This window comes from Trichosurus vulpecula, chromosome 4 (genome assembly GCF_011100635.1).
Source record: "Trichosurus vulpecula isolate mTriVul1 chromosome 4, mTriVul1.pri, whole genome shotgun sequence".
Classification (NCBI taxonomy): Eukaryota; Metazoa; Chordata; class Mammalia; order Diprotodontia; family Phalangeridae; genus Trichosurus; species Trichosurus vulpecula.
The window spans coordinates 425,894,073-425,919,648 of NC_050576.1; the positions used below are offsets into that span (position 1 = coordinate 425,894,073).

A 25,576-nucleotide genomic window follows, 5' to 3' on the forward strand; every position below is an offset into this window, starting at 1 on the left:
CAAAAAATTGATCTTGTATTAGGGCTAAACCCTACAAACAAATGCAGAAAATCAGAAATATGCAATGCACCCTTTTCAGACATAATGTAATAAAAATTACTGCCAATAAAGGACATTGTACACATGAATTAAAAATTAACTAGAGGGGAGCAGGAGCCAAGATGGTGTCTGGGAAGCAGGGACTTACTTAAGCTCTCCCCCAAATCCCTCCAAACACCTGTAAAAATGGCTCTGAACAAATTCTAGAGCTGCAGAACCCACAAAACCACAGAGGGAAATAGGTCTCCAGCCCAGGAGACCCTGGATGGTCACTGGGAAGGGTCTATTGCATGGTCCTGGGAGCAGAGCACAGCCTAGTGTGCTCTGGTCAGACCAGGACAGACCAGACCAGGAGTCAGCCAGCCAGAACAAGCCTTAGGGCCATGAATCATTGAGCTGTGGCAGTTACCAGACTTCTCAACCCACAAACACCAAAGAGCAGGTTAGTGGGAAACTGCAAGATTGAGTTTAGAGTGGTCTGGCCCATCCCTGGGGGTGGTGGAGGTGGTGCAGCGGTGGCCATGGCAGCAGCAGGAAGTTCCTGAGGCTGCTTCCAGAGCTCCAGCGTCAGCTGCTTCCCTAGTCCCTGGCTCACATGGTGGGAGGAATCTAGCAGTGGATCAGAGTGGGAATGCAAGGAGTGCTTTGTGGGCACAGAGGCAGTTTCTCTTGCTGTGCCCTGCTTGGATGCAGATTGCGGTCCTGGTTGACAGTTCTTGGGGGAGGAGGAGCACTGCTGTGACAGAACCTGCAGTGATGGTGGAGTGGAAGTAGCTCTGAAAACAGCAGTACTTGGACCCTAAAGCTTGGGACACTACTCTACTCTACAAGCAGTCATACACTGACAAAAAGCTCAAGGGTCAAGTAGTAGGCTGAGAACATGAACAAGCAGTGAAAACGAACTCAGACTCAAACTCAAACTCCAGATTCCTTTTTTTGTGACAAAGAAGATCAAACCATACAGCAAGAAGTCAACAAAGCCAAAGAGCCTATATCAAAAGCCTCCAAGAAAAATATGAATTTGTCTCAGGCCATGGAAGAGGTCAAAAAGGATTTGCAAGAGCAAGAAAGAGAAGTAGAGGAAAAATTGGGAAGAGAAATGAGAGTGATGCAAGAAAACCATGAGAAACAAGTCAATGACTTGGTAAAGGAGACCCCAAAAAATACTGAAGAAAATAACACCTTAAAGAATAGGCTTACCCAAATGGCAAAAGGGCTCCAAAAAGCCAATGAGGAGAAGAATGCCTTGAAAGGCAGAATTAGCCAAATGTAAAAAGAGGTTCAAAAGACCACTGAAGAAAATGCCACCTTAAAAATTAGATTGGAGCAAGGGGAAGCTAGTGACTTTATGAGAAATCAAGATATTATAAAACAGAACCAAAGGAATGAAAAAATGGAAGACAATGTAAAATATCTCATTGGAAAAACCACTGACCTGGAAAATAGATCCAGGAGAGATAATTTTAAAATTATTGGACTACCTGAAAGTCATGATCAAAAAAAGAGCCTAGACATCATCTTTCACGAAATTATCAAAGAAAACTGCCCTGATATTCTAGAGCCAGAGAGTAAAACAGAAATTGAAAGAACCCACAGATCACCTCCTGAAAAAAGATCCCAAAAAGAAAACTCCTAGGAATATTGTCACCAAATTCCAGAGTTTCAAGGTCAAGGAGAAAATACTGCAAGCAGCCAGAAAGAAACAATTTGAGTATTGTAGAAACAATCAGAATAATACAAGATCTAGCAGCTTCTACATTAAGGGATTGAAGGGCTTGGAATATGATATTCTGAAGGTCAAAGGAGCTAGGATTAAAACCAAGAATCACCTACCCAGCAAAACTGAGTATCATGCTCCAAGGCAAAATATGGATTTTCAATAAAATAAAGGACTTTCAAGCTTTCTCAATGAAAAGAGCAGAGCTGGATAGAAAATTTGACTTTCAAATACAAGAATCAAGAGAAGCATGAAAAGGTACTCAAGAAAGACAAATCATAAGGGACTTACTAAAGTTGAACTGTTTTGTTTACATTCCTACATGGAAAGATGATGTGTATAATTCAGGAGACCTTTCTCAGTATTAGGGTAGTTGAAGGGAATATAAATATATATATAGACAGAAGGCACAGGGTGAGTTGAATATGAAGGGATGATATTTAAAAAATAAAATAAAATTAAGGGGTGAGAGAGAAATATATTGAGGGAGGGAGATAGGGAGAGATAGAATGGGGTAAATTATCTTGCACAAAAGTGGCAAGAAAAGGCAGTTCTGTCGGAAGGGAAAAGGGGGCAGGTGAGGGGGAATGAGTGAATCTTGCTCTCATCTGATTTGTCTTGAGGAGGGAATAACATACACACTCAAATAGGTATCTTACTCCACAGCAAAGTAAGGGAAAGGGATAAAAAAGGGGGGATGATAGACGGGAGGGCAGATAGGAGGAGAAGGTAATCAAAAGCAAATACTTTTGAAAAAGGACAGGGTCAAGGGAGAAAACTGAATAAAGGGAGATGGGATAGGATGGAAAGAAATAGAGTTAGCCTTTCACAACAAGAGTATTTTGGAAGTGTTTTACATAATGATCCATGTGTGACATGTTGAATTGCTTGCCTTCCTAGGGAGGGTGGGTGGAAAAGAAAGAGGGGAGAGAATTTGGAACTCAAATTTTTAAAAGCAGATGTTCAAAAAAAAAGGTCGTTTTTGCATGCAGCTGGGAAGCAAGATATATAGGGAATGGGGCATAGAAATTTATCCTGTCCTACAAGAAAGTAAGGGGAAAGGAGATGGGGGGGTGAGTAGGGTGACAGAAGGGAGGGCTGACTGGGTAATGAGGCAATCAGAATATATACTATCTTGGAATGGGGAGGAGGGTAGAAATGGGGAGAAAATTTCTAACTCAAAATCTTGTGGAAATAAGTGTTGAAAACTATTAAATAAAAATGCTAAAATTAAAAAAACCTAGAAATTAAATAATCTAATCCTAAAGAATGAACAAATCACAAAACAATCAATTTTATTAAAGATAATGACAACCATGAGACAATGTACCAAAATTTGTGGGATGCAGTCAAAGCAGTCCATCAAGGGATATTTATATCTATAAACACTTATATCAATAAAAAAGAGAAAGAACAGATCAATGAATTGGGCATGCAATAAAAAAACTAGAAAAATAACAAATGAAAAAATTTCCAATTAAACACCAAAACAGAAATCCTAAAAATTAAAGGAGAGAATAATAAAATTGAAGTTAAAAAAGAACTAAAACAATTAGCAGTTGGTTTTATTTTAAAAACTAAAATACATAATCATTGGTTAATTTAGTTTTTAAAAAGGAAAGAAAACCAAATTACCAGTATCAAAAATGAAAAGTGTATGTGCATTGTCAATGAAAATGAAATGAAAATAAAATAATAAATAATATAATAATAATAAATAATAATAAAATAAAATTAAAGCAATTATTACGAGCTATTACATGCCAAAAATGACCACTTAAATTAAATGGATGAATATTTATAAAAGAATAAATTGCCCAGATTAACAGAGAAAGAAATGTAATACTTAAATTACTCAATCTCAGAAAAAGACAATGAACAAGCCATCAACATATCCCTAAGGAAAAAAAAAATCCCAAAGACCAGATGGATTTACAAATGAATTCCTCCAAACATTTCAAGAAGTAAGGTGTTGTGAGTTGGAAAAGTAATATCTGAGGGAGCATTACGGTTTTACTTGTAAATGTTGTCTTCTTTGCTACTGTGTTAGCAGTTTAAATGTATTTCTTTCTTTCCTATTTCCTTTTTGTCTGTACATCCCTATTGCCCAGCATAATTCTTAGCACACTGTAGATACTTAATTGTTGATTCATAGGATGATTGGATGATAGATCAAGAGGTAGAAGAGACTCCAGAAGCTACCTAGTCCAAACTCCCTCATTCTACATGTGGCACTCCTTGGGGTACACTCACAGCTTATACTTGCCAGTTGTATTCCCCAGAAGACCTCTTCCCCATGTTCAGGATATTCTGTGGGACAAATCAATGTGTTAACCTATCAATTGTCAGCCAGAGGACACAATTAGCTTAGTACAAAGATGTTTACTGGAATATTGTAATAAGAGGATTTGCACTGGAGCATTTCTTCAAAATTCTAGGGTTTATTTTTTTCTGCAATATACAAACCATGTATATATTAGCAATACAGAGGCTGTGCATGTGGACTCCCCTTGTTCCCACACACATCATGAAGAATATGCATGGAAGAGCCTTACCACCATACTCTGTGCCTCTCCTGCCTAATCTCCATGAGTGTTCTGTTTGGTCTCCAACCTTCACTGGGAGTGGGAAATTGAGAGGTGGGCAACTTATCAGAATGCTCTGTGTGTCTCCTCTCTTATCCCCAGGCTCCAGAGGCTTCCTGTGCCACTATTTCCTTCCTGGTTTTCCTGACTCCGGTGGCAGTGTGGAGTGTAAAAGAGGACATCTTACCATCATGCCCCATGCATTTTCTGCATGGTCTCCACTCTCCCACGGGAAAAGAAGTAGCACCATTCTGTCATAACAATCTCTTCTTGCTGAGGTGAGGGGAGAGGGCACCATTCTATCAAGTTTCTTGGCTGGTCTCTTGTCTTGGGGGAAGGAGAAAATCACCATTCCTTTTGCTCCAAGTCCTTACTCCTTCACTTGAACTGCCCAAGGACTCCACCCTGAGATCTTAATCTTACTAACTTCGCAAATCTCTCTAAATGTTTTACTTAATGTCTAGCAAACTCCTCCCAGTAAAATGTTACCCACCCCAGTGACTTTGAAACCCCATAAACCTTAATCTAAACCCTGTTCCTGCCCCTCCTCACTGTCTGATTCCTTATTCTTATTCCCCTCAACTTCCCTACTCCCAAGTCCCAAACAAAAGCTATTTGCCTCTTCCACTGTGCCCTCTGGAATGTCTGCTCCATAGACAACAAACATTCTTTCATTTAAAATCTTTTCTTTTCCCACTCCTTCCACAGTGGCAGCTAAGTGGTGCAGTGGATAGCAAGCTGGGCCTGAAGTCAGGAAGATTTGAGTTCAATTCTGGCCTCAGACACTTACTTGCTGTGTGCCCCTGGGATAGTCACTGCTACTGGGTAGACTTTGTCTATCTCAGTTTCATTAAATGTAAACTGGGGATAATAATAGCATCTACCTCCCAGGTTGTTGTGAGGATCAACTGAGATAAGTGCAAAGCCCTTAGCACATGGCCTGGCACATAGTGCTTAATAAATGCTTGTCCCCTTCCTCTTTTCCTTCCATCTTCTGGCTCTCATTGAGACTTGGCTCCTTCCTGATGACAAAACTTCTCTGACCACCCCTTTCAGCACTGGCTGCTCTTTCACTCATTCTCCCAAACTAACTGGTCAAGGCAGGGGAGTTGGAACACTCTTTGCTCCCCATTGCCACTTCCAGGTTCTTTCCCCTTCTTTCACTACTGTCTTTTAATTTCTGCTTCTTTGAAGTTCATACAATTCACATCTACCACCCAATCGAAATCTTGGTAGCTATTGTCTACCACACATTCTCCTTCGTTCCTTTCACTCTCTTTACAAAGAAGCAGCTACATAGTTCACTGGGTAGGGTGTTGGGCCTGAAGTTAGGAAGACTCTTGAGTCTGGTCTCAGACATTTAGTTACTATATGACCTGGCTCATAATTTTTCTCTCCTTCCCAATTCTTGTCCTCATACTGGGAGATTTCAACACATATATTGATATTCCCTCAAACACTTTAATCTCCTAGTTTCTTCAGGACTGAATCAAGTGCAAGAAAATGTATGTAAGGCCCTAGTAGTAAGTTTCCTCCCTGAGTGGTCATACCAAACTGTTTTAACAATCTGGCTAGCAGCTTCTGTGGGGGTGTAAGATCCACCAACAACCAGCACCCAGAAAGCTGCCAATGTGCTGCAAAAGCACAGGTTCTTTTGATCTGCTTTAGTAAGGAAAGCAACATTAAGGGGTTAACAAGATTACTTTAATTCAGCATACAAATATCATTCATTTAGTTCAAGGGGAAAAGACCAGCACCCTGAACTTCAGAGCAAAATACAAAGTACAAACATGGACAGACAGACCTCGTCTGATCCAAATCCCAACCAGAGTTTAACAAAGTCTCAGCATCCTGGAGGATGCTGGAGGGCCCTTAGCTACAGCTACCCAGAGTCTCTGCATCAGCACACCAGCACGACTGAGAGACCTAAACAAATTACAAACATCGACAGACAGACCAAATACAGATTCATAGTTACCAACATCTAGGTTCAGCCCGGGAGCTCAGAACAAAGGCTGGCCCAGAGTCACTCACACCACCACTGCTGTGGGTAAGAGCTCTGGGGAAGAGAAAGCCAACTCTTGGTTTTATATCTTTTTCAGGGTCAAGGGTGAGTCACACATGCGACTCACCCATGTGACCTAAAATCGTCACAAAGAGGCCACTTAAACCCACGTGGTCTAAGAGTCTCTGATGTCCCAAACCTATCACTCAAACTCATGTGTAAACTAGGCCCTCCCTTAGTTAGCCCCACCTTGGTTACCAATTCACACCCACATAGGTTTAGCACCTAATTGGGGTCTGGGCCTGGGGCTTAGCACCTAGTAAGACTCAAACACACTTAATCAATCATTTTAAAACAGTAAGAAAGTCCCAACTCAATTGATATTACACAAACCCATAGAAAACTTATGTTACAGGAGCTATTTCTGTCATTTGAATACCTGGGTGATGAAGTTTGAAAGAGGTGGGATCTGGGGACTTGGGATGATGCCATGGCTAATGCCATAGGTATTCACAAACGCACCACAATTTCCCTTTAATCTAAAAAGAACTAGTTACCTTCAGATTTTCCCTTATCTATTTACCAGAAAGACAGTTTTAATTCTTTGGAATATATTTGCTTTTACTTTATTCAATCTCTCATTGAGTTTAGCATGGATATTGTAATAGCCTGATTCCCTGTTAGTACTCTCTCCCCCTCCCTCCCTCTCTCCAATTATCTGATTTCCAATCAATATGCCACACAGCTGCCAAAGTAATCTTTTAATGCATAGGTGTCATCACTCTCCTGACCAGTGGGTCCTCCAGGTCAAAAGGATAAATTATATAATTATACAATTATACAATATAATTATACATAATTAACATATTAATGGTATATCAATGATTAATTAATATTAATGTAGGGGTGATACATTATTAATATTAATCATATAATTAACATACAAGCATATATAATTATACAATATACAATATATAATTATACAATTATATAATTATATTTCTCAGTTTGTAATTCAAATCATTCAACAACCTGGCTCCAACTTACATTGCCAGTCACTTTCTCCTATATACATTCTATTTTCTAGCCAAACTGAACTATTTGCCATTTTCCAATCTCTCCCTACTTCCTCCCATATGAATATATGAGATTATTTTGCATGTCTTGTTTTGAATTTTGCAATCGCATTTTACATGCCTTCTCTCACACCTGTAATATATTCACTCCTCATTTACATCTGAAACCATTCTCTCTCTGAAGTCTTTTATTACTCCTGCCCTTCCCCTACCCCCACAAAGATCCATCTCTGATTTAATCACTCATGTCTCAGACCTTTTAATTCTATCTTTAAAATGTATTATCCTGTGCATGTATCTCATTCTAATTTGTGTTATAATTATCTTTGTATATATTTTATTCTTCTACTAGACTACAAACTCCTTGAGGACATGAACTGGCCTATTTTTTTTTTCATCTTTGCATTCCCAGCCCTTAGCAATGAGTCTTTTACATAGTAGGAGCTTAATGTATTAATTTAAATTAAATTAAATTATTTCTTCTTTATTAGCCTGTGGATTCCTGCGGATCATTAGCCATCTTCATTTCTTGAGTCTTAGGAAGTTTCATATTAAACTACTTTAATGACTACTGTCTACCAAATAAAATCCGAACTCTTTAACCTGGTATTCGAGGCCTTCTGTGATCTGTGAATAAACTCTGAAATCTACCCTCGTTCTTGTGGTCTGGCATACGTGGAGATGGTGGAGTGGGGTGGGGGGGAGGAGCAGAAAGGAAGGGGGATGAAATGGCAGAATTGGGGTCCAGGGACAGTGGCGGGCAGAGCCAAGTTGGACTTATTGTTTCCCCAAAACACTGTACCCTTGAAAACATTTAAATCATTCCTCACGCTATTCCTACTTCATAGAATGCTTTCCAGTCTCCTTCTCTACCTAACAAAACGCTACTTGTTTTCCAAAGCCCAACTCACGTATCACCGCTACTCCGCAAAGCCTTCCTTCAGCCCTCAAGCATAACGAAATCTCAACTTCCTTTGAACTTCTGGAACAGTAGTTCCTAACATTTTTCTGCAATGGATTCCTTTGTCAGTCTGCTGAAGCCTAGGGTTCTCCTTTAAAACACATAGAATACAAAGGATTACAAAAGAAACCAATTATATTGAACATAGTTACCAAAATATTTTTTGAAATATTTCTTAACCTCAGGTTGAGAACTCCTGACCTAAAATAACACTTCTAGCTACTAGTGCTGATACTCCTACTAGCTACTAGTATACTAGCTCATAGTACTCCTTTTTTCACCTTTCAATCAGAGACACAGTTCTTATATTTGTTTTTACAAAAAAGCATGTCTCCCAACATGCGTCTCAATGTTCCATGTAATGTAAGAGCAACATTTAACATAATTGGAACTGCTTTAACATAAGTATGCTTACTGCTTAAGTATACTCTTACAAAATAACTATCTTGAGAAAAGCTGAAATTGTAAGTTATAATCTATGCAATTTGGTTATGACATCTTAGATGAAGTTTTCAAAACAATCCTGATTTCATTGACAATAAACACAAATCACAACCTTATGCTGAAAAACTGTTAAATTTCATTTTTGGTCTTTTTTTTTAAAGTTGATTGAGAGTCAGTGAACAGGGTTACATTCCCCATCTACTTACTCATATTGGAAATGCCACACTTCCCTCCCATTTCATCCTCTCCCATAGACGCCCAACTCCCACTACTGCAGTATGCAGTGTTGGATTAAAAAACACTGGAGTTTTTCCATAAACCTGGGTCATATCTGCTCATGATGTTTTGACCACTAAAGACCTCTCCATAAACCCTACCTAGCTACTAGCTACCTTAACTAGTCTGAGAAACCATAAGGACCACTGCTTGCTCCTGCTGTAGAATTCAAGAAGCATTCTACGTATCTATGTTGCATATTTATTTTGTCTTTTAACATAGCTGCCATGGCAACTTCAAGTATAGCAAATTTAATATCTGCTTCTCCAGTCATTCTGCCACTGGGTCCAATTCCAATATGTACTTGCACAGGGTTGAGTAGAGAGATAAAATTGTAAATACCATTTTCAGCAGCTCTGTAAGGTAATCCTCTCATGGGCACACAATGGCCTGTTATACTCTGGTAAGTGGACCCACCATCTCCATATCTATGATCAGACAAACATTCCTGAAAAGCAGTAATAGAGTTCTCTTCTAAATCTATTTGACCCAAAGCCATATCCATCATTATATTCCTTGTAGTAATCACAGCTTGCATACTCTCCACCATATTCCTTCCCTGGAAGTCCACTACCCCATTGGACATGATTTACAAATTTGAAAAAAAAAATAAGCAATTTCTTCCTTAAGATGCATAAAGACATCAGTGGCAGTGTCAAGACTATTTGGAACAGTATGCTTCATCACCCAATCCATTTCAACATTGTTTGACTAGGGAACTTTAACATATCTGTGTCTCCTAGCTTCTCTTTTTTTTTTTCAGCATGAATTTTACTTCATCTTCTGACTAAAGTACAACAAATGTTTCTCCATTTGGTCTGCCTTCTCAGGTACAGATGAAATGAATTTGATCCCAATTTTGAATTTTGCATTCTGAAAAGAGAAGTATTAAACTTCATCAGCTGAACATGGCCAGAGCAAGGCCTAGAAAACTTCATCATGAAGTCTTCTCTACCTTTGGTTTTCAGTATCATCTTGTTCTTGTGGCAGCCACTTAATATTTGACTTCAGTGTGGCTATAAATAAATATGCATTTGGCCTCTTAAAGAACTCATTACTTCCTAACTTGTAGCTATTCATGTATAAGTTTTGTCTCCTTACTATACTTTAATTTCTTAGATGAATCCTGATAGTATCCAGATATTCCCCAAAGAGTGTAAAAATGGAAATCTCTCTATATTTTTTTCATCTTATATGATTCTTACCCATGTGTTTCTGTTAACCCTGCTTAAAGGACCAGCTCAGTGCTTTTAAGTGGGGTGTGTGTGTGTTTAGTCCTTGAATATCAGTGTAGCACTCAGTTTATCTATTATTCCTTATTGTCACTAAATAACAATGTCACCCTTTTCCTGGTTGTACATATCCCTGGTGTTTCTTGTGACATGGTTCTCATGAAAGTTATACATAGTTATTACAAGGTAGTCTTTTTAAATCTTTGGATTGCTTTCTGGATCATTTGAATTTTAATTCTTCTGAGATCATAAGTGTTTCATCATTTGCAACCATATAGCATCATTGGGAGACTATTAGTTATTAAAAGGCAGGATTTCATGGCAATGAGATCATTCAAGTCTTTGGACCATTGAAATTTCCCCTCCATTTGATTCAGTTAAATCTTCTCCCTCTATTTCACTCTGGGGCCAACTCGTCCTTTCTTCCATACCTGTCCAACACACAGTTCAATTAGATTATAATCTGATTGAATAACTCAATGGCTTGCCTGTTCAATTGCATGTTGCAATGTGGGCAGCGTGTCTTTTTCATCCGCCTTCTAACTCCTCCCCTTTTTATAGGAAAATATTTATGTATATCTCTTTCAAATGATAATTTTATTAAGAAGGTTTTGTAGCACTTCCAAAAATCAATGCAATATTATATTATCTCTGTGCACTTGGAGAACCTCCATGAAGGTAAGGAATTCTTACCTCTTTGCTGCACAAAACATAATTCATCATCTCAAAAGAGAACCCTGCCTTAGTCATCATTATATTTCACTTGGTGCCTAGTAGATCACCTTACACATAATAGTACTTGCTGAATGAACCTTTCTATTGAATTCAAAGCATTGAATTCAAAGGGGATACAAAGACAAAACTAAAACAGTCCTCATCCTCAAGAAGATTGTGGGGGGAAAACAACATTCACACAAATACATAATAATAAACATATCCAAATGTGTAAACACACTCTACACACAGAGAGAATGAAAGTTAATTCATTTCGGTTTGGGTGTACTCATAACTAGGGAAATCAATATCAAATTATTTTTTGATGAGAGGGGGGTAAGAACATATATGAGCCTTAAACAAATTATTTGCTTCTCAAACACCACAGACAACAGAAGTACAAGAAAGTAAACAAGTATAGCAACCAAGGACAGCATCAGCAACAGAGAGACCATTAAGAGATTTCTTTCTAAAAATACAGAAGACATGTGTGAATGTAGAAGAGATAGGGGAGAAACAAACTTGAAACATCATGGACTTGAAACCTCACAACAACCTAATGTATAGGTGAATCATAGTTTATTGTGGGACTAAATTACAGAACAGGAGGATGTATCAAAGGACAAGGGGGAAGAATAAGAAAGAGTAGATAATACGATACATCACACTCTAATCAAGTCAAACAATAAAGAGAAAATAATTCCTATAGTCTTTTAGAAAGAATACAGTCTATGGGAGAATGGAGGAGGAAACAGAGAGAAATAAAAGTGGTGAAATAAATAGAGGAAATATTGTTTCAATGATGAGAGAGGAAGAACAGTCCTGTAAGGGAGGTGGAGACCTTTCAATAGACATAATCTACATGGATTTGGTACTTTGACTTCAGTGTGGCTATAAAGAAATATGCATTTGGCCTCTTAAAGAACTCATTACTTCCTAACTTGTATTCATGTATAAGTTTTGTCTCCTTACTATACCTTAATTTCTTAGGTGAATCCTGATAGTATCCAGATAGTCCCCAAAGAGTGTAAAAATGGAAATCTCTCTATATTTTTTGCATCTTATATGATTCTTACCCATGTGTTTCTGTTAACCCTCCTTAAAGGACCTGCTCAATGCTTTTATCTTGCCTCAGAAGAAGAGGAATCAGAGTTCTTGGGGGCAATTGACATTCAGAAGAGTGGGAAGGAGAGAAGATTTCATGACAACTGGGGGAAAATGATCATGGGAAGGGCAAAGGGTAATAATGAACTGCCCAATCACAGATATAGGATAATTCCCATGATGTAGTATCTGCTGGACCTATCAGCTGCTGGAATTGGTGCTTCTAAAGCTGAGGCACAATTGAAAAATAGGCCAGAAGGCAAGATCTTCAGGGCAATCACATAAAAACTGTTTAAAGAGGCGGAGACAAGATGACGGCTGAGAAGCAGAAACTTGCGTGTGTTCCCTGCGAGGTCCCTCCAAAAAACTATGGAAAATGGCTCTGAAAAAATTCTAGAACTGCAGAACCCACAAAATAGCAGAGGGAAGCAGGGATCTAGCCCAGGACAGCCTGGATGGTTGCTGGATGAGGTCTGTCGCGCAGGGAGCAGAGGGGAGTGGAGCTCAGTGTGGGCGGCAGCAGGACCAACCAGACCAGCAGCAGGCTGGAACAGGCCCTAGAGCCCTGAATCAGTGAGCTGAGGCAGTCACCAGACTTCTTAACCCACAAACACCAAAGACAACAGAGAAGGTTAGTGGGAAAAGCTGCGGAGGATGGAGTTCGTGGTTCCGCCACTGCCCCAGGGGCAGCAGGGGAGATGCAGCTACAGAACTACAGCTGCAGTTACTTCTGGCCCGAGGCCCACCTGGCGGGAGGAATTAAGTGGCGGATCAGAGCAGGAGTGCAGAGCCTGCTTAAGATTTGCATCAGGTCTGGGTTGGTGGTTCTTGAGGAAGGAGGAGTGCTGGTGTGGCAGAGCTGGCTGTATAGAAATAGCTCTGAAATCAACAGCGCATCCCCTCAAGCTTGGAACAAAGTACTCTTTGCTCTACAAGCAGTCATACCCTGACGAAAAACTCAAGGGTCACGTAAGTTGGCTGGGAACATGGCCAGGCAGCTAAAACACACTCAGATTCAGTCTCAGACTTTGGAATCTTTCTTTGGTGACAAAGAAGACCAAAACATACAGCCTAAAGAAGTCAACAAAGTCAAAGAGCCTACACCAAATGCCTCCAAGAAAAACATGAACTGCTCTCAGGCCATGGAAGAGCTCACAAAGAAGTTGGAAAAGCAAGTTAGAGAAGTAGAGAAAAAATTTGGAAGAGAAACGAGAATGATGTGAGAAAACCATGAAAAACAAGTCAATGACTTGCTAAAGGAGACCCCAAAAAATACTGAAAAAAATATTGAAGAAAACAACGCTTTAAAAAATAGACTAACTCAAATAGAAAAAGAGCTCCAAAAAGCCAATGAGGAGAAGAATGCCTTGAAAAGCACAATTAGCCAAATGGAAAAGGAGGTCCAAAAGACCACTGAAGAAAATACTACCTTAAAAATGAGATTGCAACAAGTGGAAGCTAGTGACTTGATGAGAAATCAAGATATTACAAAACAGAACCAAAGGAATGAAAAAGTGGAAGACAATGTGAAATATCTCATTGGAAAAACCACTGACCTGGAAAATAGATCCCAGGAGAGATAATTTAAAAATTATTGGACTACCTGAAAGCCATGATCAAAAAAAGAGCCTAGATAGCATCTTTCAAGAAATTATCAAGGAGAACGGCCTGATATTCTAGAGCCAGAGGGTAAAATAGAAATTGAAAGAATCCACAGATTGCCTCCTCAAATAGATGCCAAAAAGAAAACTCCTAGGAACATTGTCACCAAATTCCAGAGCTCCCAGGTCAAGGAGAAAATACTGGAAGCAGCCAGAAAGAAACAATTTCAGTATTGTGGAAAAACAATCAGGACAACACAGGATCTGGCAGCTTCTGCATTAAGGGACCAAAGGGCTTGGAATACAATATTCCGGAAGTCAATGGAGCTAGGATTAAAACCAAGAATCACCTACCCAGCAAAACTGAGTATCATGCTCCAAGGCAAAATATGGATTTTCAATAAAATAGAGGACTTTCAAGCTTTCTCAATGAAAAGACCAGAGCTGAATAGAAAATCTGACTTTCAAGCACAAGAATCAAGAGAAGCATGAAAAGGTAAACAAGAAAGAGAAATCATAAGGGACTTACTAAAGTTGAACTGTTTTGTTTACATTCCTACATGGAAAGATAATCTGTATGATTCATGAGACCTCAATATCATAGTAGCTGAAAAGAATATGCATATATATATATATGTGTGTGTGTGTGTGTGTGTGTGTGTGTATGTGTGTATACATATATATACGTGTGTGTCTATGTATGTATATATGTAGGTGTGTGTATATATATATATATATGTGTGTATGTATGTATACACACACACACACAGAGCACAGGGTGAGTTGAATATGAAGGGATGATATCTAAAAAAATAAAATCAAATTAAGGGATAAGAGAGGAATATATTGAGAGAGGGAGAAAGGGAGAGATAGGATGGGGTAAATTATCTCGCATAAAAGTGGCAAGAAAAAGCGGTTCTCTAGGAATTGAAGAGGGGGCAGGTGAGGAGGAATGAGTAAATCTTGCTCTCACGGGATTTGACCTGAGGAGGGAATACCATACACACTCAATTGGGTATCTTACCCCACAGGAAAGAAGGAGGAAGAAGATAAAAAAGGGGGGATGATAGAAGAGAGGGCAGATGGGGGGAGGAGGTAATCAAAAACAAACACTTTCGAAAAGGGACAGGGTCAAGGGAGAAAATTCAGTAAAGGGGGACAAGTTAGGAAGGAGCAAAACATAGTCAATCTTTCACAACATGAGTATTGTGGAAGGGTTTTACATAATGATACACATGTGGCCTATGTTGAATTGCTTGCCTTCTTAGGTAGGGTGGGTGGGGAGGGAAGAGGGGAGAGAATTTGCAACTCAAAGTTTTAAAAACGGATGTTCAAAAACAAAAACAAAGAAAAAAGTTTTTGCATGCAACTGGGAAATAAGATACACAGGAAATGGGGCACAGAAATTTATCTTGCCCTACAAGAGAAGAAGGGAAAGGGGGATGGGAGGGGAGTGGGGTGACAGATGGCAGGGCTGATTGGGGAATGGGGCAACCAGAATATACACCATCTTGGACTGGGCAGGAGGGTAGAAATGGGGAGAAAATTTGTAATTCAAACTCTTGTGAAAATCAATGCTGAAAACTAAATATATTAAATAAATTAAATAAATAAAATAAAATAAATTTAAAAAAACTGTTTAGAAGAGGGAACTTAAAATAAGTACCTTGGAAGCTTTAATTCTATGAGAATTGTGGAGACCAAATGTTGCACAAGGCAGTGTAAACCTACTCCTGTTAACTGTTTGGAGTTTGTGAGTATCTTACCCCACAGGAAAGAAGGAGGAAGAAGATAAAAAAGGGGGGAATGATAGAAGGGAGGGCAGACAGGGGGTGGAGCTAATCAAAGCAAACACTTCTAAAAGGGACAGGGTCCAGGTAGAAAATTGAATAAAGGGGGATAGGATAGGAAGGAGCAAAATACAATTAGTCTTTCACAATATAAGTATTGTGGAAGGGTTTTACATAATGATACACATGTGGCCTATGTTGAATTGCTTGCCTTCTTAGGGAAGGTGGGTGGGGGAGGGAAGAGGGGAGAGAATTTGCAACTCAAAGTTTTAAAAACAGATGTTCAAAAAAAAAGTTTTTGCATGCAACTATTTTGCCCTACAAGAAAGTAAGGGAAAAGGGGACGGGGGGGGGGGGGGAGTGGGTTGACAGAAGGGAGGGCTGACTGGGGAATGGGGCAATCAGAATATACGCCATCTTGGAGTGGGGGGGAGGGTAGAAATGGGGAGAAAATTTGTAATTCGAACTCTTGTGAAAATCAATGCTGAAAACTAAAAATATTAAATAAATACATAATAATTTTAAAAAAATAAAAATAAAGCCTTTTACACCGTAAAAAAAAAGAAGGGACAAAGCTATCACTCTTTGCAGATTTTATGATGATATGCTTAGAGAATCCTAGAGAATCAAGTAAAAAAAATACTGGAACAAAAAAACAACTTTAGCAAAGTTGCAGGATATAAAATAAACCCACAGAAATCACCAACATTTCTATATATTACTAACAAAGCCAACAGCAAGAGATAGCTAGAGAAACTCCATTTAAAGTTATTATAGACATTATAAAATATTTGGAAGTCTACCTGCCAAAATAAACCCAGGAACTATATAAACACAATTACAAAACACTTTTCACACAAACAGTCAAATCTAAATAATTGGAAAAACATCAGTTGCTCATGGGTAAGCCAAGCTAATATAATAAAATGACAATTCTACCTAAACTAATTTACTTATTCAGTACAGTACCAATCAAAGTATCAAAAAATTATTTTATAGAGCTAGCAAAATAATAAAAAATTCATCTGGAAGAACAGGTCCAGAATATCAAGGGAATTAATAAAAAGAAATGCAAGGGAAGGTGGCCTAGCCATACCAGATCTTAAATTGTATTATAAAGTAGCAATCATCAAAAGTACTTGATACTGGCTAAGAAATAGAGGGGTAGATCAGTGGAATAAGTTAGGTACACAAGACACAGTAGTCAATGACTATAATAATCTATTGTTTCATAAATCCAAAGACCCCAGCTTCTGGGATAGGAACTCACTGTTTGACAAAAACTGCTGGGAAAACTGGAAAATAGTATAGCAGAAACTAGGGATAGACCAACATCTTACACCATATACCAAAATAAAGTCCAAATGGGTACACAATTTAGATATAAATCCTGATACTATAACCAAATTAGGAGAGCAAGGAATAGTTTACCTGTCAGATTTAGAGAGAAGGGAGGAATTTATGACCCAAGAAGAGATAGAGAACATTATGTAATACAAAATGGATAATTTTGATTATATTAAGTTGAAAAGTTTTTGCACAAAGCCAATGCAATGAAGATTGGAGGGAAACAGAAAATTTTTATAACCAGTGTCTCTAAGAAAGGCCTCATTTCTAAAATATATAGAGAACTGAGTCAAATTTAGAAGAATACAAGTCATTCCTCAACTGATAAATGATCAAAGGATATGAACAGGCAGTTTTCAGAGTAAGAAATTAAAGATATCTATAGTCATATGAAAAAATACTCCAAATAACTATTGATTAGAGAATTGCAAATCCAAACAACTCTGAGGCATCACATCTTACCTATTAGAGTGGCTAACATGACAAAATAGGAAAATAATAAATGCTTTAGAAGATGTGGGAAAATTGGAACATTAATTCATTGCTGGTAGAGTTGTATACTGATCCAGCCATTCTGGAGAGAAATTTGGAACTATGCCCAAAGGGCTGTAAAACTGTGCATGCCCTTTGACCCAGCAATACCAATTCTGAGGCTGTATCCTAAAGAGATCATAAAAATGGGAAAAGGACCTACATGCACAAAAATATTTATAGCATCTCTTTTTGTGGTGGCCAAGAATTGGAAATTGAGGGGATACCCAACAATTGGGGAATCACTAAACAAGTTGTGGTATATGAATATAATGGAACACTATTTTTCTAAAAGAAATGATGAGCAGGTAGACTTCAGAAAAACCTGGAAAGACTTATATGAACTGATGCTTAGTGAAATGAGCAGAACCAGGAGACCATTGTACATGGTAACAGCCACATTGTGGCTTTGATATACTTAGCTCTTCTCAGCAATGCAAGGACCTAAAACAACTCCAAAAGACTCATGATGAAAAATGCCATCCACGTCCTGAGAAAGAAATGTGGAGTCTGAATGCAGATCAAAGAATACTATTTCTTCTCTTTTTTTTTTTCTTTCTCATGGTTCCTCCCATTCATTCTAATTCTTCTATACAACATGACAAATGTGAAAATATGTTTAATAAGAATGTATATGTAGACCCTATATCTGATTGCATGCTGTCTTGGGCAGGAGGAGAGGAGGGAGGTGGAAAAAAAATTAAAATTTATGGAAGCGAATGTTAAAGACTAAAAATAAATAAATTAATTTTTTAAAAATTAAACTCTTGGGGCAGCTAGATGGCACAGTGAGTAGAGCACTGGCCTTGGAGTCAGGAGGCCCTGAGTTCAAATCCAGCCTCACACATTTGACACACTTACTAGCTGTGTGACCTTGGGCAAGTCACTTAACCCCAATTGCCCTGCCTCCTCCCCTCAAAAAAAGAAAGAAAATAAACTCTTTATCTTTCTTCTAATTCTCTCTGCTAGAATTCTTAACTCTCTTATATTACTTTTTTTGAATATTTCCTTCCTTTATTTTGGGTATTATAATAAAGCTTGTAGCAAATCTGTAACTTTCTTTGAGGTTTTACTTTTATAGATGAGGTGGAATTATTCTATTCTGACTTTGTATCCTGATTCTATAATGTTTCTTTATATTTGATGCTTTCTTCTTTTTACTCTTCCCCCCTCTTTTTACTCATTGTTTACCTTTAGATTTCTTGATCATTTCTTAGGCAAGTGATCTTTTTTCCCCAATCCTTGCTATCCTAGTTATGAGAGTAGGACTATTCTGCTTCCATTCATTCTGACATTTTTGAGGAGAGACCTATGCCTCACACCAACAAGTGATGGAGAATGTAGTTGGAGACACAGAGTATTTGGAAGTTTTGTCCCTTGATGTTATTTGAAAGACCTTGAAGTACAAGAGCAGAAATTAATGAACGTGTTGGATCAGAGAAAGTTTATCTGAAGCTTGAGATTGATAAATTCAAGCTTTGTAGAGCCCTCATCAAGTATGCAAGTTAGGCAGTACTCAAAAATAAAGTAAGCATGTTTCAACAATCTGGCTAGCAGCTGTTGTGGGGGTGTAAGACCAACATAACCCCAACAGCAAGCATGCCGTAAAAGCACAGGTTCTTTTGATCTGCTTAACTAAGGAAAGCTACGTGAAGGGGTTGACAAGCTTACTTTAATTCAGCATACAAATATCATTCACTTAGTTAAGGGGAAGAGACAAGCACCCTGAACTTCAGAACAAAATACAAACAAAGTACAAACATCAACAGACAGACTTTGTCTGATTCAAATCCCAATACATAGTTACCAGAGTTTAACAAAATCCCAGCATCTGGGTTACAAGCCGGAGGGCTCCTAGCTACAGCTGACTGGAGTCTCTGCCTCAGCACCATCATCAGTGAGAGCCCTTAAACAAATTACAAACAGACAGACCCAATACACTTCATAGTTAACAACATCTAGGTTCAGCCCGGGAGCTCAGAACAAAGGCTGGCCCAGAGTCACACACACCACCACTGCTGTGGGTAAGAGCTCCAAGAAGAGAAGGCCAACCCCTGGTTTTATATCTTTTTCAGGGTCAAGGGTGAATCACACATGCAACTCACCCACGTGACCTAAAATCATCACAAAGAGGCGACTTAAACCCACATGGTCTAAGAGCCTCTGAAGTCCCAAACCTATCACTCAAATTCATTTTTAAACTAGGCCCTCCACTGTTAGCCCCACCTTGGGCCCCACCTTAGTTACTAATCCACACCCACATAGGTTTTACACCTAGTAGGGGTTTGGGCCTAGGGCTTAGTACCTAGTAAGGCTCAATGAAATACACTGAATTACTCAAAGGAAACAAACCAAACTCTTCAAGGGTACTTGTTGAACTAAGTGCTAAGAGCCCATTTTGCTTAGCAACACAAAGCATTAAAAGGTACCAAAGATATCAAAAAGAATTGATCTTGACTTGGCCACATCCATAGAATCTTTGAAAATTAAAGGTTTTTCTAGGATTTGGTGGTTATTATTGAAAATTTATAAATATCCATGCTAAAAGCACTGAATAACTTTACTTATCTTTGTTTAAGAGAACAGAAACCAAAGAGCAAAAGCAAAAATCACCTTTCTCTTCTTTTCCATTTTTCTTTTCATTTCCAAATGCTCTCCCTACCTTCAGATCTCCCCCACCCTAAGAGAAAACAAGAACTACTATACCCATTATACTTACAAAGTCATGCAAAGCATTTCACAGCTCAACATACAGTGTATTAATATATCTATTTTCCCACATCCCCTCCAACATCTGTCATTTTCCTTTTGGGTCTTCTTATCCCATCCGATAGGTGTAAGGTGGTACCTCAGAGTTGTTTTAGGTTGCTTTTCTCTATTAGTGAATTAGACAATGTTCATATGAATATATTGTTAGCATTGATTTCTTCCTCTGAAAACTGCCTATTCATTTTCTTTGATATTCATCAATTGGAGAATGGCTTCTATTTTTTTTATAAATTTGGCCCAGTTCTACATATATTTGAGAAATAAAATCTTTATCAGAGACATTTGCTGTAAAATGTTTTCCTGTTTCCTGTTTTTCTTCTAATTTTGGCTGCATTGGTTTTGTTTGTGGGGAAAAAACCCTTTTAAATTTAATGTAATTAAAATTATCCATTTTACTTTCTGTGACCCCTTCTATCTCTTGTTTGGTCATGAATGCTTTCCATATTCATGGATCTAACAAGTAATTTCTTCCATGGTAATTTGTTTATGATAAGACCCTTTATGTCTCAATCATATACCCATTTTGAGCTTATCTTGGTATATGGTGCGAGATATTGGTCTAAGTCTAGTTTCTGCCATATCACTTTCTAGTTTTGCCAGAAGTTTTTGCCAAATAGTTAGTTTTTGCCCCCCAAAGCTTGGATCTTTGGATTTATTGAACACTTAGTTTACTGTGCTTAATCTATTACAGTGGTCAACCACTCTATTTCTTATCCACTGCCAAATTGTTTTGATGATTACCTCTTTATAACATAGTTAGAGAGATATTTTACTGCTAGTCCATCTTCCTTCATATTTATTTTCATTGATTCCCTTGATAGCCTTGACTTTTTGTCCCTCCAGATAAATTATTTTTTTTTCTAGCTCAATAAGGTAATTGTTTGGTTTTTGGTTGGTATGACACTGAATTAACAAATTAATTTAGATAGTTTTATCATTTTTACCATATTGTCCCAGCTTAACTGTGGCCAATTATTATTTCTCTTAGATCTGTGTTTATTTGTGTCAAGAGAGTTTTATAATTTTATTCATAGAGTTCTTATTTGTATCTTGGCAATCAAACTCCCAATGTATTTTATACTGTCTGTGGTTATTTGAAATGGAATTTCTCTCTATTTAAAAGATAATTTTTCTTTCCTGCTGGGTTTTGTTGGTAATATATAGAAAAGTTGATGATTTGTGTGGGTTTATTTTATACCCTATGACTTTGCTAAAGTTATTCGTTGTTTTAACTAGTTTTTAATTGGGTCTCTAGGGTTCTCTGAGTATACCATCACATCATTTGCAATAAGTGACAGTTCTGTTTTATTGTTGTCTATGCTTATTCCCTAATTTCTTTTTATTGTCATCACTATAGCTAGCATTTCTAGTGCAATATTGGATGATAATGATGATAATAAACATCCTTGCTTCACCCCTGGTGTTACTGGAAAAGCTTCTTGTTTAATACCACTCCAGATAATGCTTGCTTTTGGTTTTAGATAGATAAGACTTATCATTTTAAGAAAAGCTCTGGCCCATGAGTCTGGGAGCAGAAGTATCACATCTAACTCAGAACTTTTGCAGCCTGACCAGCAACCTCAATATCGCCTCAGATATCCCCCAAAATGGCATCTACTGTCGAGGATCAGCTAATTTTGAATGTCCTAAAGAAAGACCAGGTTCCCCAGAACAAGATTACTATTGTTGGGTTTGGTGCAGTTGGCATGGCATGTGCCATCAGTATCTTAACAAAAGATTTAGCTTATGAACTTGCCCTAGTTCATGTAATAGAAGACAAACTAAAAGGAGAGAGGATGGATGTCCAACATGGTAGCTTTTCCCTCAAAATGCCAAAGATTGTTTCTGGCAAAGACTACAGTGTGACTGCAAACTCAAAACTGGTCATTGTTATGACTGGGGCACATCAACAGGAGGGAGAAAATCATCTTAATTTGGTCCAGTGTAATGCGAGCATCTTTAAATTCATCATTCCCAATACTGTTAAATATAGCCCTAATTGCAAGCTGCTTATTGTTTCCAATCTGGTGGATATTTTGACATATGTGCCATGGAAGCTAAGTGGCTTCCTAAAAACTGTGTTATTGGAAGTGGTTGAAATCTAGATTCTGCCCGTTTCCATTACCTAATTGGGGACAGACTTGGTGTCCTTTCTTCAAGTTGTCATGGATGCGTCCTTGGGGAGCATTGAGACTCCAGCGTACCTATGTGGAGAGGTGTGAATGTTGCCAATGTCTCTCTGAAGAATCTTCATCCTCTTTTGGGAACTGATGCTGGTTCAGAGAATTGGAAAGACGTTCTCAGGTGGTTGAAAGTGCTTATGAGGTGATTAAGCTGAAGGGCTATACTTCCTGGGCCATCAGCTTATCTGTGGCAGATCTGGCAGAAAGCATTATGAAGAATCTTAGGAGAGTACATACAATTTCCACCATGATTAAGTGCCCATATGGCATTAATGAGGATATCTTCCTTAGTGTTCCATGTATCTTGGGGCAGAATGGCATTTCAGATGTGGTGAAGGTAAACCTGAATCCAGAGGAGGAGAGCTGTTTAAAATAGAGCACAGAAACTCTTTTGGGAATCCAGAAGGAGATGCAATTTTAAAACCTTTTAATGTGCTGCCATCAAGAGAGAACATGACAGTGCTTTTCAAATAGGCTTTTCAAATAGTCTCTTCCTAAAGACAGAAATGTGTGACTACTATTTGTTAAACCCTGTTGTTGTTTGCATATGATGCTGGATATGATTTGTATAGTCTCAGTAGTTGGTGTCGAGCAGAGTCAGCACCCACAGGCATATAAACTACCTGCCTTGTATGTAGGTACTATAGGTTCCCATAGATCCAGAAAACAATACTCCTGGATACAAAACACCACACAGTAGTAATTCTTTATTGATGCATTGATAACTTTTGTGCTCCCCTTCATTAGGGCTCTACGGCATGGCCCCATGTATCACCATTCCAGAGGACCTGATTTTGTCTATATATATCAATAGTTGTAAATTTCCATATTATATAAAAAGATCTGTATATGTACAATGATGCAACCAATTCCTTAAGTGTCATACTAACCCTAAATACTGATTAAACAACAAATAACTGAAAATAAAGAGAAGCTCCATTTTTTCCTAGTGTTTTTAATAGGAATTAGTGTTGTATTTTATCAAAGATTTTTTTCTACTTCTATTCATATAAACACATGCTTTTTGGTTGGTTTTTAAAAAATGATTAAATGTTTATAGTTTTCTTAATATTGTCCAGCCTTTCCTTCCCTGATTGATAAATGGGCAGAGAAATGCGAATTAAAACAACTTTGACGTATCACATCACATCTGTCTGGCTAACATGACAAAATAGTAAAATGATAAATGTTGGAGAAGATGTGGGAAAATTGGAACACTAATGCATTTTTGGTGGAGTTGTATACTGATCCAACCATTCTGGAGAACAATTTGGAACTATACCCAAAGGGCTATAAAACTGTGCATACCCTTTGACCCAGCAATACCACTTCTGAGGCTGTATCCTGAAGAGATCATACAAACAGGAAAAGGACCTACATGTACAAAAATATTTATAGCAGCTCTTTTTGTGGTGGCCAAATATTGGAAATTGAGGTGATGCTCATCAATTGGGGAATCACTAAACAAGTTGTGGTATATGAATGTAACAGACCTATTGTTCCATAAGAAATGGTGAGCCCATAAACTTCGGAAAAACCTGTAAAGACTTGCATGAATTGATGCTGAGTAAAGTGAGCACAGCCAGGAGAACACTGTATATACTAACAGCAACACTGTGTAATGACTGACTTTGTTAGAGTTAGCTCTTTTGAACAATGTAATGATCTAAGACAATTCCAAAAGACTCATGATGAAAAATGCTATCCACATCCAGAAAAAGAACTATAGAGTCTGAATGCAGATTAAAATACATCATTTTCCTTTTTTTATTTTTTCTTTCTCAGGGTTTTTCCCTTTTTGTTTTGACTCTTCTTTCACAACATGATTAATGTGGAAATATGTTTAATATGATCATATATTTATAGTCTATATCAGATTGTGTACTGTCTTGCGGAGGGGACAGCAGAGGGAAGGGGGAAATTTATAACTCAAAATCTTATAAAAGTGGCAGTCCAGGCTGGCTCGAGCCAGGGAAGATACCTGATATTGGCAAGGCAGGAAGAAAAAGAGAGAGCTAAGGACACCAGAGCACAAGAAAAGTGGAAAGGAGTGGGAAAGAGGCCTATGAGCATTTGTATAAGGCAGAAGATATGGAGGGGGCCCCACCAGCAAGAGGTGTGAGGTTTCTTTTCCAAGGGAATATATGTGCTAACCTCTTCAAGGGGCTCTTTGGCAAAAAGAAATGTGGGTCCTGGTGGTTGGTCTGGATGCTGCAGGAAGGATGACTATTTTGTAGAAACTGAAGCTGGGTGAAATAGTAACCACTATTCCCACTACAGGTTTCAATGTAGAAACTGTAGAATACAAGAACATTAGCTTCATGGTCTGGGATGTAGGTGGCCAGGAAAAGATTCAACCCCTGTGGCGCCATTATTTGCAGAACACACAAGGACTGATTTTTGTGGTTGACAGAGAATGAGTGAATGAGGCCCAAGAAGAACTGATGAGAATGTTGGCAGTGGATGAGCTTAGAGATGCTGTCTTATTAGTATTTGCTAACAAACAGGATCTTCCCAATGCCATGAATGCAGCTGAAATCACAGATAAACTTGGACTGCATTCTGTTTGTCACAGAAACTGGTATATCCAAGCCACCTGTACCACTAGTGGGGATGGGCTCTATAAAGCACTAGACTGGTTGTCCAATCAGCTCAGAAACCAGAAATGAATCAACAAAAGTTGCATCTCCCTCTTTCTTTCTCTCCCACTTATTTCCTCCTATTTGCCCTTCTCTTCACTCTAATGTGGCAAACTGTGCTACTTTGTGGTACTGAGTGCTGGAAGCTGTTTTTTCCTACCCTTTGTCACAGTATGTATTGCACCATGCTGTAAATGTGGCAAATATAGGCCTGATAACAGGTTTCTTATTTAATATAAATAGGTTTTGTTTCCAATAGGGCAGTTTCTGGCACTCCTATGCAATACTACTCAGCTTTTTTATTGTAAAAAAAAAAAAATAAACTCACCATTTAGTACTGGGAAGGAATTTTAAGCACATTGACATGGGTTGCTTGGGTTAATGTGCACCAGCGGAGCTGAATGCTACTCCTACTGACCTGTGAGATCTGTGTTGGGATCCATTTTGGTGGTTGGTTTTTAACTTGAACTCAGTGTAAATAATAAAAGATATTTTAAAAAGACAAGTAAAACACTTGAACACAGAGAACAGAGAAATATGCTTAGTGTAGGCTTTGCAGTAAC

General features: G+C 38.2%; 3 pseudogenes; 2 read left to right on the forward strand and 1 right to left on the reverse strand.

Annotated features, from left to right (window-relative positions):
- Nucleotides 1-9,025: 9,025 nt before the first annotated feature.
- Nucleotides 9,026-9,747, reverse strand: LOC118847373 (annotated as a pseudogene).
- Nucleotides 9,748-21,810: 12,063 nt separating this feature from the next.
- On the forward strand, nt 21,811-22,795 carry LOC118849127 (annotated as a pseudogene).
- A 1,747-nt stretch (nt 22,796-24,542) lies between these two features.
- LOC118847890 lies at nt 24,543-25,043 on the forward strand (annotated as a pseudogene).
- The last annotated feature ends 533 nt before the right edge of the window (nt 25,044-25,576 follow it).